The sequence below is a fragment of the Hyla sarda genome, chromosome 1, assembly GCF_029499605.1.
Source record: "Hyla sarda isolate aHylSar1 chromosome 1, aHylSar1.hap1, whole genome shotgun sequence".
NCBI classification, from domain to species: Eukaryota; Metazoa; Chordata; class Amphibia; order Anura; family Hylidae; genus Hyla; species Hyla sarda.
Genome location: NC_079189.1, coordinates 531,537,184 through 531,555,185, shown reverse-complemented (window position 1 = coordinate 531,555,185; position 18,002 = coordinate 531,537,184). Strand labels below are relative to the sequence as shown.

The following is an 18,002-nucleotide window of genomic DNA, read 5'->3' as shown; positions in this document are numbered from 1 at the left end:
ATATTTTGTATTCCCTATCAAGCTACTTTTCTGCTGTGTAACTATTGATATTGTTTCTAGACTCCATTGTTCTTGTGTTGTGTTTAATCACTGCTGAATTGTTTGGTGCCAGAAGAAGTCTTGTTTACTAACTTCCATTAGTTAAGAATGTTTACCATGCACAGAGTAAATAGTACACTGTTCATTTCTTTTGTCATGTGTAGGTGTGGACCCCGTGTGCCCTACTCCAAAATCGATTATTAACAATCATTGGTTGAACTAAGGTACAGCAAAATCTGAGGTCTCCTAGAAGGACAAAGGTCTAGAACACTATCTTCTAGATACAGGTAATTCCTTACATGTCTGCTTTACTAAATGTTTACATCCTCCATGAAATAAAATTTATGAAGCATATTTTCTTAGAAATCTTTATTGTGCCATTATTATTGTATTATTCTCTTTAAAAAATGTAGGAAGAAATGGACAACTTGGCTTTACTATTCCTGTTGTTAATGGGCTTGTTCCTAAAGTCAGCACCGATAGAACAGTGTCAGACTGAATAGGGAAAACACTGTAAATAAGATTTCGTCACTAACAGTTTCCACACAAGACTTTCTGTAAATGCACATTTATTTTTACAAGCATATGCAAACAATTACACATATACATTCCCTAAAAAACTTCAAAGTCTTTCTTCTGGTAGGTAAAAAAGTCCATCATTATTTTGATATTCTCTCCATTTTATTGTTGCAATGTGTTGTGGTCTTGTACCAGTAAATGAGTCACTTGCATTTGGTATCCTTAAAGGGGTCTTCCCATCTAAAAAGGTTATTTTCTATCAGCTATCCGCCCAAGCAGTCGCGCCCCCCATGCAGTCTTGAGAATGGGGACCTCAGTCTCCCGTCAGAATGGAGCAGTGGGTCGCACATGGGCGCTGCCCTATTCATTCTCTATAGTAACATAGTAACATAGTTCATAAGGTTGAAAAAAGACCAGAGTCCATCTAGTTCAACCTATATCCCTAATGAGTCCCTACTGAGTTGATCCAGAGGAAGGCAAAAAAACCCTCATACTAGAGGTAAAAAATTCCTTCCCACTCCAAATATGGCAGTCAGAATAAATCTCTGGATCAACATGCTGTCCCTAAATATCTAGTATACATAACCAGTAATGTTGTTATTCTCCAAAAATGCATCCAGACCCCTTTTGAACTCTTTTACATGACCACCTCCTCCGGGAGAGAATTCCACAGTCTCACTGCTCTTACAGTAAAGAACCCCCGTCTGTGCTGGTGTAGAAACTTTCTTTCCTCTAGACGTAGAGGATGCCCCCTTGTTATAGATACAGTCCTGGGTATAAATAGTTCATGGGAGAGATCTCTGTACTGCCCCCTGATATATTTATACATAGTTATTAGGTCTCCCCTAAGCCTTCTTTTTTTTAAACTAAATAACCCCAATTCTGGTAATCTTTCTGGGTACTGTAGTCCTCCCATTCCCCGTATTACTCTGGTTGCCCGTCTTTGAACCCTCTCCAGCTCCACTATATCTTTCTTGTACACTGGTGCCCAGTTCTGTACACAGTATTCTATGTGGGGTCTGACTAGTGATTTGTACAGCGGTAGAGTTATTTCCTTGTCCTGGGCATCTATGCCCCTATTGATGCACCCCATGATTTTATTTGCCTTGGCAGCAGCTGCCCGACACTGGTCACTACAGCTAAGTTTACTATTAACAAAGACCCCTAAGTCCTTTTCCACGTCAGTCATCCCAAGTGTGCTCCCATTTAATATATAACCCCGTCCAGGATTTTTCTTCCCCATGTGCATTACCTTACATTTATCAGTGTTAAACCTCATCTGCCACTTCTCAGCCCAAACCCCCAAACTATCCAGATCCATTTGTTACAGTGCACTGACCTCTATTGTGTTTACCGCTTTACAGAGTTTAGTATAATCTGCAAAGATTGCTATTTTATTTTTCAATCCCTCTACAAGGTCATTAATATACTGCCTGAAACAACTGAACACAATACTTGTTTTTTTTTTGCAGCTCCCATATGCACAACCCGTCTCTCCATTCTAACAGAAGATTGGTGGTCATCTATGGAGAGGGAACAACTTTGTCAGAGGGGAAAACCCCTTTAATAGGTGGACAGACAATAGAACACATGAGAGCACAGATGTACTACAAGTTCCAACATAACCTACAAAATAATGAATACAGGGGAGCAATAAGTTAATACAAGTGCTATCACAACCTATTAAAGAGTTAATTTCATAAAGTTATGGCATATCGCTAAAATATGCCAGTATTTTATGATCATGGAAGTTTGACCTTTATAGGTGTACTCCGCCCCTAGACATCTTATTCCCTATCCAAAGGATAGGAGATAAAATGTCTGATCCTGCCGCTGGGGACCCCTGAGATCTACCCGCTGTACCTGATGTTCGTTTAGAGCATTAGGTGCAGCGCCGGTGGCTCATGACCTCACGGCCGCATCCCCCCCCCCCCCCCCGTGACATCACGGTCAGGCCCCCTCAATGCAAGTCCCATAGACTTGCATTGATGGGGCCTGTCCATGACGTCACAAGCGAGGTGTGACCGTGACATCACGAGCCTCTGCCCTGCATCGCCAGTCATTTCGCTCCATGCACCAGATGTCTGGGGTACCGCAGCTGAGATCGCAGGGGACCCCCGCAATCAGATATCTTATGCCCTATTCTTTAGATAGGGGATAATTTGTCTAGGGGTGGAGTACCCCTTTAAGCCTCCCAGCGATTCAGAAAATAAAGAGGCTGCAGCACTGATTTAGCATACTTGCCCTTCACAGTCTTTCCCTGCACAATGATACTCCCAGCCTTTCACTGTATAGGGAAGTGAAGCATAACCCAACTCACTTGAAGTAAGCATTGTCTGAAGTGAGGGAGGAATTACCAGAGGTAAACAATGTAAACAACGTTTTTGAAGTAAAGAAAGGGAAGATTGCCAGTGTCATTCTACCTAACTCCTTACCTAAGTGTTGGGAAATCCAAGGTGTTTAAAGGCAAAAAAGGACAAAGGCCGCATGGAAAGTTGCAATGGCATAAATCGTCAACCACCAAAACATAAACCAGACTAGTAAAGCTTGTCATAATGTGCATGCACATCAAATATACATCAAAACAAGAACACACAGGGAATGTATCAAAAAATTACAGCACAGTTTTACAGTGATCTAGCTTGTATATTTGAGTTAGCCTCTGACAGTCGCTGACCTTTTATATCTAATTTTGTTGTATTCCTGATGGTAACTTATATATTGGGACATGCAGGCTATGTTTTTGTGATAGTACCTCTCCTTTTAAATGTTTTTATTTTGTTTTTCAACTAATAAAGTATATACAATTTGATGACAAAATTCAACAACATTATTTTTTTTAATTAAATTTAAATGTATTAAGCCTTTATTTTTTGAACCAATACTTTGATTTCTTTAGAGTTCTCATCCCATAGGTCTGCTTGCTGGGTGCCATCCATATTCTGCATCTTTCCGTTCATTATGATATGGAAATCCACTAACAACCTCAGTCTGGCGTAATGGACTAAACTAGTCAATCACTATATTCCATTCTACAAATAGGAAATATCTGGCAAAAATCTATAACATTTAGTTGGATTTGATATGGCACATGTAATTGATGTTTAATTCAGCATATTTTTGGGTCAGAAGGGACAAGTGGGGAATAGGCCTGTATGTTGTGCTCTTCCTTGAGGCTTTAGACCTTGTTGTTTGCCTTTGTTGGGCCTCTACCGATTTTTAACAAAGACTGCTTCTTGAAGTGATGCTACCTCTTCTGACTGATCCTTCTCTGTACTATTGGTACATCTGTTTTAATTTTCTGTTTTACACAACCCCCTGGCAGTGACTGTTTATAAATGGTTTATTTTTGTATTCAATTTGTAAATGGTTACAAATAAAACCTATATAAATAAGACAATGTATTAAGCTACAACAGTTTTGTTCTCATAGCTGTTAAAAACATGTAATATCATAAAAAATATAATAATATAGTATAACTTGTAATTATTTTGGGGGGTATTACCATGTTCGTTAAGAATTACTAGTCATTTTGTTGGTAACCATGTGTGCTCCAATATGCACTGAATTACAAGGCCATTTCAATACAAAGATGTTGGCTCAGTGCATGCAGTTATTGAACCACCAGGGTACTAAATGCAAATGTAAGAAAAGCTACAAATCAAGAAAAAACAATAGAATTCTCTTTCTGAAACTAAAACTGGTTAAGTCAGCCATAATGGCCATAAGCAATCTGTGACCTTAGGCATCCCATGCTTTACAAATAAGTTTCATGCTGACAAGTTAATGACATATAATTAGGGTTACCCACCCGTGGTACACCACTAAACACACATACTTCATTCAGGCTAAGGCCAGGGCTCAGTTGTGATAAAATGACACACGTACTAGGTAAGGGTTATATTGAATTTCACTGACTCATCTATAAAGGAGGATTTTATTACCTATTATGCTGCTCCGTTAAAACCCAAACATCAGCATATTCAGCCATAAAATTAATGAAGCCTTGCAGTTTTTTATGTTTTCTTTGGGATCTTATTGTATGTGTGCTGAAGCATAGTTCAGTTTATCAATGCACATAGGGAAGTTTATACAAAAGTGACCCTGGTGTTCTTTTATGTACTTGACAGAGATAACAAGATCTGATATAGGCACTACTATTTAGAAAATAAATTTTGACTTGTCGTAGAGACACCTGAAAAAACTGACCAGTCAGGGTCTGAGTGTGGAGATCCTGACCGATCCCTAGATAGAGCCAGCAGGAGTACAAGCTCTCCCAGCTCAAAAACTATGCTTGGATGTCTTGCAAAATAAAAAAAAAAGCGTATACACTCAGAAATTGACAGAAAATACATAGCACAGTTTGGCCCCATAGATGTCTATGTGTGCCTTATTACACCTCAGTAGAACTCAGAGGCAGTACAGAGCCATAATACAGTAGTGTTTATAAACCCTAAAGAAACTAACATGAAACGCTTTTAATCTATCTATACAACTTAATGTGTGTATATGTTCCACCATTACTTTCAAATGACAGAAGATATTTCAATGAAACTTGATACATGTTACTTATATGTCAACTAAAAATATGGGATAGTTAAAATAACCCAACACCATTTGTGAGGGTCTGGGTTTATGTCTAAAGTCCCATGCAAGTCTATTGGCTTCTGTTATCTTATTCCGCAAGCTCCTCTCAGCATCTCCTGGTGAGTGCGTCAGTCCAGCTTCCCTTCCCGGAAGCTGAAAGACCGAAAACACTATTTTGCTCAATACACCCACATTACAGGTTATGTCTTTATTACAGCTTAGCCCCACCTTACTCCACAAGTTCTGCATCTCCGGGTTAATGTGCCACACCCACCCACAAGCCATACCTCCACAAAACGATACTCCCTTCTATTTTTGGCATACAATTTCTTCATCACAGCATCACTCCACCTAAGGATGTAATATAAAGTTGTGATGTAAGGATGGGATGTGAGAACAGGATAGGAGGTTAGGATATGAGGACAGGATATAAGATCGGGATATGAGGACAGGATATAAGTTCTGTATGTGAGGACAGCATATAAAGTCGAGATATGAGGACAGGATCTGAGGTCGGAATATGAGGTCAGGATATAAAGTCGGGATATGAGGACAAGATATAAGGACGGGATTTGAGGACAAGCTATAAGTTCGGGATGTAAGGACAGCATATGATGTCGAGATATGAGGACAGAATATGAGGTCAGGATCTGAAGTCAGAATATGAGGATGGGACATGAGGTCGGGGTATGAGTACAGGATATAAGGTCGGGATATGAAATCGGAATATGAGGACAAGATATGAGGACAGGATATGAGGACAAAGCGTAATTTTTGCTTTTCCTTTCCCACAAGGTTTAGGTAGAAAGAACAGGCAACGATGAGTACTCTGCTAGTACAGAAATAAAGCTGATAGCCATATACAGTATAACCTGATGTGTGACATTTTGGCCTCCTTGACCTTTTTCAACATACAACATTTATTACAGACTCCATAACTGCCCATACTGTGTTTTCCCCCAATGCAGCTATGATCTTTCAGCTGTCGATATAAGTTAACCAGAAGTACTCATACATACACATGAGATCAGAATTACCTTAAATAATTGAAGTTTTCTATATAAAGGATTTTTTACATAAATCAGATCAAGTCAGTAAAATTTCTTTTCACGTTACCTTGTATAGCAGCAGTCCTCAGGAGGAACCCTTCAGTTATCTCTGACCTCAGTCATTTCCAAACCAGAAAAATCTCTTTAATTTTGATAAAATGTGCTCAGAGCTGTCTCTCGTATACTTCTACGTCTTCTTTTTTTGTGTTAATTTTACTAAAATATTTACTATTTTCTATAACTATTTTTACTATTTTGAAACACAGGAGAAAATTAACACAATAAAAAGAATAAAGAAACTTCTCCTAAATATACAACTTTCTGCCATTTCACCCCTACATCTATTTCCAACTTTGTCTTTTTTCAAATCCTTAAATATTGCTTGGTTAAAGAAGACCTGTTGGTAACCCCCCCAAAATTTAGATTTTACTGTCATTAAATAGCTTAGGGTGCCCCAATCACACACCTTAAGTGGATTTATATTTTTTTCTCAAAATTCAGGGAATCAATCAGTCAGACAATTCACACCTCCTGATTGTATAATCCTGCCCATCATCCATAGTCACTCCCATTATCAAAATTAAAGGGGTTATCCAGGGAAAAAAAGTTTTTATATATCAACTGGCTCCAGAAAGTTAAACAGATTTGTAAATGACTTCTATTAAAAAATCTTAATCCTTTTAGTACTTCAGCTGCTGAAGTTGAGTTGTTATTTTCTGTCTAAGTCCTCTCTGATGACACCTGTCTGGGGAACTGTCCATAGTGGAAGCAAATCCCCATAGCAAACCTCTTCTACTCTGTGCAGTTCCCAAGACAAGCAGAGATGTCAGCAGAGAGCACTGTTGCCAGACAGAAAGAAACAACTCAACTTCAGCAACTTATAATTATTGGAAGGATTAAGATTTTTTAATAGAAGTAATTTACAAATCTGTTTAACTTTCTGGAGACAGTTGATATATAAAAACATTTTTTTCCTGGATAACCCCTTTAACTCTGCCACTGCCAGCCCGGAGATCGCGGGGGTATCCAGCAGCAGGACCCCTGTGATCAGACATCTCATCCCCTATCCTTTAGATAGGGGATAAGATGTTTTTTTTTGCTGGAGTACCCCTTTAAACACTTGTTATCTTATCAGATTTTACAGTGCAGAAGTGGATTGGGATTCTTGAACAGCTGTTGTAAAATCACTACTACTAAAGTTCTGTCGATTGTAAATCTGTATAAATTCACAATCCCTCTGAATAGGTAAGATATGGGAGATTACTCCCTTAACCACTAAAGGACGGAGCCCATTTTCACCTCTAGGACGAAGCCCTTTTTTGCAAATCTGACCACTGTCACTTTAAACATTAATAACTCTGGAATGCTTTTACTTATCATTCTGATTCTGAGAATGTTTTTTCGTGACATATTCTACTTAAACATAGTGGTAAATTTTTGTGGTAACTTGCATCCTTTCTTGGTGAAAAATCCCCAAATTTGATGAAATTTTTTTTAATTTTGCATTTTTCTAACTTTGAAGCTCTCTGCTTGTAAGGAAAATGGATATTCCAAATAATATTTTTTTTTGGATTCACATATACAATATGTCTACTTTATGTTTGCATCATAAAATTGAGTTTTTACTTTTGGAAGACACCAGAGGGCTTCAAAGTTCAGCAGCAATTTTCCAATTTTTCACAAAATTTTCAAACTCACAATTATTCAGGGACCAGTTCAGGTTTGAATTGGATTTGAAGGGTCTTCATATTAGAAATACCCCATAAATGACCCCATTATAAAAACTGCACCCCCAAAGTATTCAAAATGACATTCAGTAAATGTTTTAACCCTTTAGGTGTTTCACAGGAAAAGCATCAAAGTGAAGGAGAAAATTCAAAATCTTCATTTTTTACACTCGCATGTTCTTGTAGACCCAATTTTAGAATTTTTATAAGGGGTAAAAGGAGAAAATGTATACTTATATTTGTAGCCCAATTTCTCTCGAGTAAGGACATACATCATATGCCTATGTAAAGGTTTCGGTGGGCGCAGTAGAGGGCTCAGAAGCGAAGGAGCGACAAGGGGATTTTAGAGAGTACGTTTTTCTGAAATGGTTTTTGGGGGGCATGTCGCATTTAGGAAGCCTCTATGGTGCCAGAACAGCAAAAAAAAAAAAAAAAAAACACATGGCATAATAGCAGAAAAGACCCCCCAAAATTTGTAACCCCATCTCTTCTGAGTATAGAGGTACCCCATAAGTGGACCTGAAGTGCACTGCGGACGAACTACAATGCTTAGAAGAGAAGGAGTCATATTTGGCTTTGAGAGCAAATTTTGCTCGGGGGGCATGTTGCATTTAGAAAGCCCCTATGGTGCCAGGACAACAGGAAAAAACACACATGGCATACCATTTTGGAAACTAGACCCCTCACAGAATGTAATGAGGGGTACAGTGAGCATTTACCCCCCACTGGTGTCTGACAGATCTTTGGAACAGTGGGCTGTGCAAAATTTTTCATTTTCACGGACCACTGTTCCAAAGATCCGTCAGACACCTGTGGGGTGTAAATTCTCACTGCACTCCTTATTACATTCAGTGAGGGGTGTAGTTTCCAAAATAGGGTGACATGTGGGTGTTTTTTTTTTTTTTTTTTTTGCGTTTGTCAGAACCGCTGTAACAATCAGCCACCTCTGTGCAAATCACCTCAAATGTACATGGCGCACTCTCCCTTCTGGGCCTTGTTGTGTGCCCCCAGAGCACTTTGCGCCCACATATAGGGTATCTCCGTACTCGGGAGAAATTGCGTTACAAATTTTGGGGGGTGTTTTTCCCTTTTACCTTTTGTAAAAATGAAAAGTATAGGGCAACACTAGCATGTTAGTGTAAAAATGTTTATTTTTTTACACTAACATGCTGGTGTAGACCCCAACTGTTCCTTTTCATAAGGGGTAAAAGGAGAAAAAGCCCCCCAAAATTTGTTAGGCAATTTCTCCCGAGTACGGCGATACCCCATATGTGACCCTATTCTGTTGCCTTGAAATACGACAGGGCTCCAAGGTGAGAGCGCCATGCGCATTTGAGGCCTGAATTAGGGACTTGCATAGGGGTGGACATAGGGGTATTGTATGCCATTGATTCCCAAATAGGGTTCCTCCAGCTGTTGCTAAACTCCCAGCATGCTTGGACAGTCAATTGCTGTCCAGAAATGTTGGGAGTTTTTGTTTTGCAACAGCTGGAGGCTCCATCTTAGAAACACTGCCGTACAATACGTTTTTCATTTTTATTGGCGAGGGGAGTGGTGGGGGGGCAGTGTACGTGTGTATATGTAGTGTTTTACTCTTTATTTTATGTTAGTGTAGTGTAGTGTTTTTAGGTTACATTCACACTGGAGGCAGATTACACTGAGTCTCCCGCTAGGAGTTTCAGCTGCGGTGGAAAATTTGCCGCAGCACAAATTTGTAGCGGGAAACTCACTGTTATCTGCCGCCAGTGTGAAAGTAGCCTGTACATTCACATGGGAGGGGGGTCAAAACTACAACTCCCAGCATGCACTGACAGACCATGCATGCTGGGAGTTGTAGTTTTGCAACAGCTGGAGGCACACTGGCTGGAAAACCTTGAGTTAGGTTCTATGACCTAACTCAGTATTTTCCAACCAGTGTGCCTCCAGCTGTTGCAAAACTACAACTCCCAGCATGTACTGATTGCGGAAGGGCATGCTGGGAGATGTAGTTATGCAATGGCTGGAGGCACGCAAGTACAACTACCAGCATGCCAATACAGCCTTATGCTGTTCCTGAATGCTGGGAGTTGTAGTGTTGCAAGATTTAGAGGGGTTCAGGTTGTAAATCACTGTCCAGTGGTCTCAAAACTGTGGCCCTCCAGATGTTGCAAAACTACAACTCGCAGCATGCCCACACAGCAAACAGCTGTCTGGGCATGCTGGGAGTTGTAGTTTTGCAACATCTGGAGGGCCACGGTTTAGAGACCACTGTAAACTGTGGCCCTCCGAATGTTGCTAGGCAACAACTCACCTAGCAGGACCCGGAAGTATTGCTGCCGCCGCCGCCGCACGTGGGGGAGGATCGCGAACGGGGATCCGGGATCCAGGTAAGGGACCTTCGGCGCCGACCTTCCCTAGACGATTCCCCCGTTTTGCCCGGACACCGATAGGTGGGCAAAGCGGGGGAACCGAACTTTAACCCCCCCTCCCCCGGTCTGCTATCGGTCGGTCGCTCGGCCGACCAATAGCAGGGATAGGAGGGGTGGCACCCCTGCCACCAAACTCCTATCCCTTCAGGGGGATCGAGGGTGTCTTGGACACCCCCGATCCCTCTTGTCTTCCGGGTCACCGGGTCACCAGTGACCCGTATGACCCGGAATCGCGCAGATCGCAGGTCTGAATTGACCTGCGATTTGCGCGCATCGCGGTCATGGGGGGGTCTCAGGACCCCCCTCGGCGATGTGCCGGGATGCCTGCTGTTAGATAACAGCAGTCATCCTGGCCCGATCATCGCTACCGGTGACACGACGCTCCCGGAACCCCGCGACGTACATGTACGTCGCCGTGCGCCAAGTGACACTTCGCGGCGCCGTACATGTACGTCGCTCGTCGTGAAGGGGTTAAGGACTCAGCCCATTTGGGCGTTAAGGACTCAGACAATTTTATTTTAACGTTTTCGTTTTTTCCTCCTCGCCTTCAAAAAATCATAACTCTTTTATATTTTCATCCACAGACTAGTATAAGGGCTTGTTGTTTGCACGACCAGTTGTCTGTTGTAATGCCATCACTCACTTTACCATACAATGTATGGCGCAACAAAAAAATACTATTTCTTGGGGAAATTAAAAAGAAAACCGCGATTTTGCTAATTTTGGAAGGTTTTGTTTTCACGCCGTACAATTTACGGTAACAATGACATATTTTCTTTATTCTTTGGGTCAATACGCTTAAAATGGTACCCATGATAACATACTTTTCTATTACTGTTGCGATTAAAAAAAATCGCAAACTTTTTAACCAAATTAGTATGTTTAAAATCCCCCTATTTAGAAGACCTATAACTTTTTCATTTTTTAGTATAAGCGGCGGTATGAGGGCTAATTTTTTGCACTGTGATCTGTACTTTTTATTGCTACCATATTTGCTTATATAAAACTTTTAATCCATTTTTTATAAAAACATTTTGGAATAAAATGTTATAAAAAAAAAAAAGCAGCTATTTTGGACTTTTTTTTTTACGTTCACGCCATTCACCGTACGGTATAATTAACATTTTATTTTAATAGTTCAGATATTTATGCACACGGAGATACCAAATATGTATATAAAATATTTTTTTAACACTTTTTGGGGGTGAAATAGGGAAAATGGGACAATTGACGTTTTTATTTGGGGAGGGGGTTTTTCAAATTTTTTTACTAAATTTTTTTACTTTTTTTACCTTTATTTTTATACTTTAATAGTACCCATAGGGGACTATTTATAGCAATCATTTGATTGCTAATACTGTTCAGTGCTATGTATAGGACATAGCCCTGATCAGTGTTATCGGTCATCTTCTGCTCTGGTCTGCGGGAAGGCAGATCAGAGCAGAAGACGCCGAGAAGGCAGCGGAGGCAGGTGAGGCGACCTCCGTCTGCCATGCTGGATGATCGGATCGCCGCGGCAGAGCTGCGGGCGATCCGATCATCCATTTTAGTGACCCCGATGCTGCAGATGCCGTGATCTGTGGCAGCCGGGACCTGCCACGCATGATCCGGGCATCGCTTCGATGCCAGCGGTTATGCTTAGGACGTAAATGTACCTCCTGGTGCATTAAGTACCGCCTCACCAGGACGTACATTTACGGCACTCGTCGTTAAGGGGTTAATCAAAACCTGTGCAGAGGAAAAAGGGAGCAGTTTCCCATAGCAACCAGATTGCTTATTTCATTTTTAAAAAGGTCTCTGAAATATGTAAGAAGCTGTTGCCGTTGGTTGCTATGGGCAACTGCACCACTCTTTTCCTACACAAGTTTTCATAAATCTCCTCCATAGAATCTTTCTGTGGGTGTGAACGTCATATTGAACATGCTGTCCTGCCTGTAGGTTCACTCAGATGGGCTGAGATAGCTGTAAACACATACGTAGGCTTTGTTCACATGTTGAAATTCCTGAGCAGAACCTGACGAAAAAATTCTGCTTGAAAAATTTCTGGTAAAGAGTACCTGTCACCAAACTAAACTTTTAATATATTGTTCCTTATGTTAGTATAAGACACTTTGCTATTTACTTGCTGTTACAATTCTCAACCTTTACATCTTTTTAATGTGATTGAAAAAGTGGCTTTGTTCTGTTCTCTGTGCAAGTGAAACAGTTAGTTTGGTCTCCTCCCAGCCTGGCAGAAGACCAAACTCAGGAAGTGCATGCGGGGAATGGCGAAGCACAGCTCTTGCAGGCTTCAGTGATAATACACAGCAAAAACAAAAAAAATGTTGCCAGCACCTAAACTCATTACACGGGTGCACGCTGCTGTGGCAAGTACAAAACATGTAAAAAAAGAAAATGGCACGCAGCACACTTGGTCAACAAAATGGAGGCTCTTAGCGTACTTTTTGATCAAAATGTGTCCCCCCATCCACCACGTGGAGATGGCCTCATGTAGGATGGGACCCTAACACTCACTCACCTCTGCTGGGCATACAGCCTCTGACTGGGTGACATGTTGGATCCACTATCAATCCAAACCACCTCCTGTGAAATCGGGTAGGGGATGCACGGCTACAGAGGGAGCCACTCCCCCAAAATGCACAGCAAAAACAAAAAAACTAAAAAATTTAGCCAGCACCTAAACCCAATATACGGGTGCATGATGCTGTGGCAAGTACAAAACAATGGCAGCAGCACACTTGGTCAACAAAATGGAGGCTCTTAGCACACTTTTTGATCAAAACATGTCCCCCCATCCACCACGCGGAGGTGGCCTCATATCGGATGGGACCCTAACACTCACTCACCTCGGATGGGCATACAGCCTCTGACTGGGTGACATGTTGGATCCACTATCAATCCAAACCTCCTCCTGTGAAATAGGGGAGGGGATGCACGGCTACAGAGGGAGCCACTTCCCCCAAATTGCACAGCAAAAACAAAAATGTAGCCAGCACCTAAACCCAATACACGGGTGCACGCTACTGTGGCAAGTACAAAACATGTAAAAAAAGAAAATAGCAGCACCACACTTGGTCAACAAAATGGCTCTTAGCGCACTTTTTGATCAAAACGTGTCCCCCCATCCACCATGCGGAGGTGGCCTCGTATCGGATGGGACCCTAATACTTACTCACCTCAGTGACATTTAGCCTGCTGGGGAACACCCACTTTCTCCTGCTGGGAGCTCAAACAAAGTGAGCAAGGGAAAAGGTATAATACACAACTTTTTAAAGCTCGGAACATTTTAGTAAAGGTAGAAGGTGTATTAGCAGTAGTAAGGGAATAAAATCTGAGTTAGTTTAGAGAACATGCTTTGATGACAGGTACTCTTTAAGTCCCATTTTGGCCTCTACAGAAAGAATTGACATGTCAATTCTTTCTGCAGAATCTGCTCAGAAATGCATTGCCTTCTATGGATCCTAGTGCCAGCATGCTCTGTCGACACCCGCTGTCTGCGGAAAATTTCCAGATAAACATTTTGCCATGTGAACATGGCCTAATACTAATAATTATACTTTATATGTTCACACACAGTATTTTCAGCACACAGTATTTTTTTTTACATTTTACAGACTTTTTTTTTTTTATAATGCCGCATAATAATGAACATGCACTTTCATTTAAGGGCCATTAGAATTGCTGACTTTGCACTGTGTTTGCACTGCTGACTTTCCTAAGGCTAGGTTCACACTACTAAAATTCTGCCTTTCTGCTTGCAAAAGTTTGGAAGAGTAAATTCCGCCTCCAAAGCCTATTTTCTGTTGCAGGCAGAATTTAGTTATTTTCACGAGTATTTCGCCCCTATTCTGGATGGCTTTTCCACCCCCATTTTAAAACAGAAATTTGAAGCAGAAAACAGTGGCACTAAGGACCTTTTGGACCATTTTGTCACATAACCAGAACCAGGTTAAAATTCCGACTAAACTCTGTACGACAATTCCGCCTGCAATCCTCTTCCAATCTGCCTCCAATCCACGTTGGGTAAAAATCCGCCTTCAAATGAGAGTCCCATTGAAGTCAATGGGATTCTGCGGTGAAAATCCACCTGAAGAAAGAGCACCACCGTTCTTCAGGCAGAAATGTGAAAACGAAAAATCCGCTCCAAAATTCTGCTTCAAAAATTCCGAAGTGTGACTTGGTGCACGGAAAACCCATTGACTTGCATTTACATTATAGTAAGTAGAATTTCTGTCTGCAATTTCAAAGCGGAATTGCAGGCTGAAATTCCGTAGTGTGAACCTTGCCTAAGGGTCTATTGACACGGCAGAATTATAGACTGCAATGTGTTCTGCAAGTAGATCCGCCTGAAGAATGAGCACAACCATTCTCCAGGCGGAAATTTTAAAGCAAATTTTCCGATCACAAATTCTGCTTTAAAAATTGCGAAGTGTGAATTGGTGAACGGAAAATCCATTGACTAGCATATACAATTTAGTAAGCAGAATTTCTGCCTGCAATTTCAAAGCGGAATTGCAGGCAGAAATTCCGTAGTCTGAACCTATCTTTAGACTTTACTATGACACATTACGGAGAAAAAAACTTGCTGATTTCTGAACTGTTTTACTGTCGGGAATGAGCTGAAATACAATTGAATTGTTCTCAAGCATAGTGACTAATGTAGAGAGCAGATTTGTTTTTCCTATTTACAATGGATATGGCTGCGTGTGGTAGACATGCTGAGTTTATTGCGATTTCACTCACCATAGTTTGTTTTATTAATGGACTTTGATAGTGTATTTGCTTTAGGAATAATTTATGACCCATGCAATGCCATGTATTAATCTGGTTTAAGGAAAAAAGCAATTACAGAAAAATGCGACCAAAGGTCACTATTTATCTCACCCATGTGATGCAAATAAAGGGAACGATAAATGCACCAACTGTTTTACTTTTTTGTCTGAATTTATATGCCCCAGGGTCAATGACCTTTACGTCTGTATGATCCCTGAGCTGTGCTGAGAAGAGCCAAGATGAAGCCGGGGCCTCCAGGAAATACACAGGTCAGTGCCCTTTTATTTTTGACCATTTAACTTACTCTAGTGGGCCATGAAAACCTAAATCCCATCTCTTTCAGACGGCTGTGAAGCTGCACTCTTCTTGGAGCGCTAAATGAATGTCATTTCTCAGAAAGCCTTGTTCCCATGCCTGCCAAGAGCCACAGCCATATTATCAGCTACAAGAGTCACATGAGGTCACTACACCACAGGAAGGAGAGCCGGACGACAGGACAAGGCTGGACATACATCCATATCATAAGGATAATAGCTTCCTGCTACTTGTGTAATTGAAAGCACAAAATACATTAAGATCAGATGTTGAACTGAAATACAAAAATGAGCAAGAGGAAAGAGTGTACTGTACTTACTCTACCGAAAATCCTAAATAAAATGCTATCTATTTATCTATCTTATATGTATCTATCTCATATATATATCTACTGTATCTGTGGTGGCCCAGTACAGGAGTTGCACCCTTGTACCCGTGCTTCCCTGTCAGGCAGACTCCATTCTGTGACCCTTGGGCCTCCCCTTGTACCTGTGTCTTATGTATGATCTTAAGTGCCTATGTTATGTGGTGTAATGTACATCATTTGTCATATACCTTTAAGTAATGTTGCTATGTGTTGTAACCAAGGAAGGTTTCAATGACCATGTGACCTACAGGGTGACCTATGGGACCTCTCCAGAGTCTCCCCCATATAAACCCTGGGTGGACCTAGTTCAGTCTCTTTGCTGAGTACATTGAGGTGAAGTCCTGAGAGAGGGTGTCTGGTGTCCTGAGGAGGTCTAAAGCCTACCACGCAGTCACGCAGCCTCAAGTCCACTACCCCACAGGTGAATGTCAAAACCTGGTAAGCTAAAAACGAGGGGAAGTCTGTCTAGTCAGTCCTAGTCAAGTCCATAAAGATAACTCTGTGTCAAGTCAGCATGGCGCTGCATCAAATTGCCCAGGTCCACTACAAGTCCCAGCAAGCCGTGAGGTTTCTAAATTCATTGGTCACCTCCTTGGGCCTGGCTAAGCTGTTAAGACTGTTACACCTGTCTAACTCAGTAAAGCTACCGTTGTTCCGTAACTTGGCGTCGGAGTCATTATTTGCCCCTGTGCCTAGCCCAGGATCCAGTGGTATACCTTCGGGTGGTGAAGAGGTTAAACCCGCCCTGGCGTCACGAACACAAGGGGTTAGTGCCATCTCCCCCTAGGGAAAGTCCATCTGCCCTCATCACACCCTCTACCACATATCTATCTATCACATAACTTTCTATCTATTTATCTATCTATCTATCTACCTATCTCATATCTATCTATCCATCTCTTATCTATCTATCTATCTATTATCTATCTATCTAATATCTATCTATCTATTATCTAGCATCTATCTATCTAATATCTATCTATCTGTCGGTCTTTCTCTATCTATCTATCTCATATACTGTATATCTGCCATCTATCTGTCAATCTATCTGCGTATTGGGGTTCTTTTTGTCAATTGAATCTTATTGGCAGAATGAGCCCACAGCCTATAGTATATCATCACAATATAAAGTACTAAAAGTAATTGTCATAAAAGAAACATATACATAATACCAGTAAAACATGTAGGAATAAATAAATACAATTGCAAATAAAAATACAAATACACACATTACTATGCCAGCTGCTCTCTGGAGTACATTTGTGCAAAAATTGTGCAAATTAATTTAAGTGATAAATTCAGTTTATATTACAGGATATACTGTATTATTTTTATGGGATAAACATTGTGGCTGTAGTATTGTCTGCTATTCTGTAAGTGTGTTACTTATGAATGTATACTTTGTCTTGGCCTATTAGAAGAAAATCAATTAAAAAAAATCAGGTGATTACAAGAGCCCTAAATTTACCATCCACAATGTGCACAACAAAATAAAACATAACTTTCTTTAAAGGGGTATTCCAGGATTTTTTTGACTATGTAGTTCATAATATAGTGTCTGTACCAGTGTGTGATGGTGGTCTTCTGTGATTATTGCCCCAATATTTATTTTTAACAGCATACAAAATTATTCAGTTCTCACGTTTTCCCAGGATGCAATGCGGCTGAGACATTACATCACTAGTCAGGTGTGCAAAGGAAGCCTGTCTTGCTTCAGTGTGTGGAGCGACTGCTCGGTGGGAGAGAGATCATTTTGCCACAGCTGGGGGCACTCTGGTTAGAAAACACTGGTCTTTTCAGTGGAATGCAACTCATTTGTGTTTCAATGGGTGGGGTGGCTGATGCGTGGGAGGGAGGAAAGTGAAACAGGGAACTATGGGATTTGTAGTTCGAGAGAAAAACGTCAACAGGAAATACCCAGTTCATAGAAAGATAGCCACAGCGTTATGGTAATCTCCCAACATAGTAATTTAGCCCCAAGACAAGCACAGGTCCTTCCTAAGTATGTCCATTACTGTCTGGCAGGTAGGTACTAAAATCACCTTATGGGGAGTAACCCCTTTAAAGGGCCTTTTGCAGATTAAAAACCTCAACTCACTGTTCTCATTGGTATGTATCAAGATTAGATAATTCTCTTATACAAACATGTGCCCTGCATACACCAATACTACTTATCTTTAAAGCAGTGTGGCTGCAGTCCACACTTACTCCTATTTGA

General features: G+C 41.0%; 1 long non-coding RNA gene across 2 annotated transcripts; it reads left to right on the top strand.

The window, feature by feature from the left end:
• Positions 1 to 201: 201 nt before the first annotated feature.
• LOC130310924 (uncharacterized) lies at positions 202 to 15,709 on the top strand. 2 transcript variants are annotated; one of them, XR_008859398.1, is made up of 3 exons: positions 202 to 326; positions 15,288 to 15,371; positions 15,446 to 15,709. It is a non-coding gene; the product is annotated as an uncharacterized LOC130310924 (long non-coding RNA). The 2 variants fall into 2 exon arrangements; XR_008859392.1 differs by lacking the exon at positions 202 to 326 and adding an exon at positions 12,238 to 12,375.
• Positions 15,710 to 18,002: the final 2,293 nt, after the last annotated feature.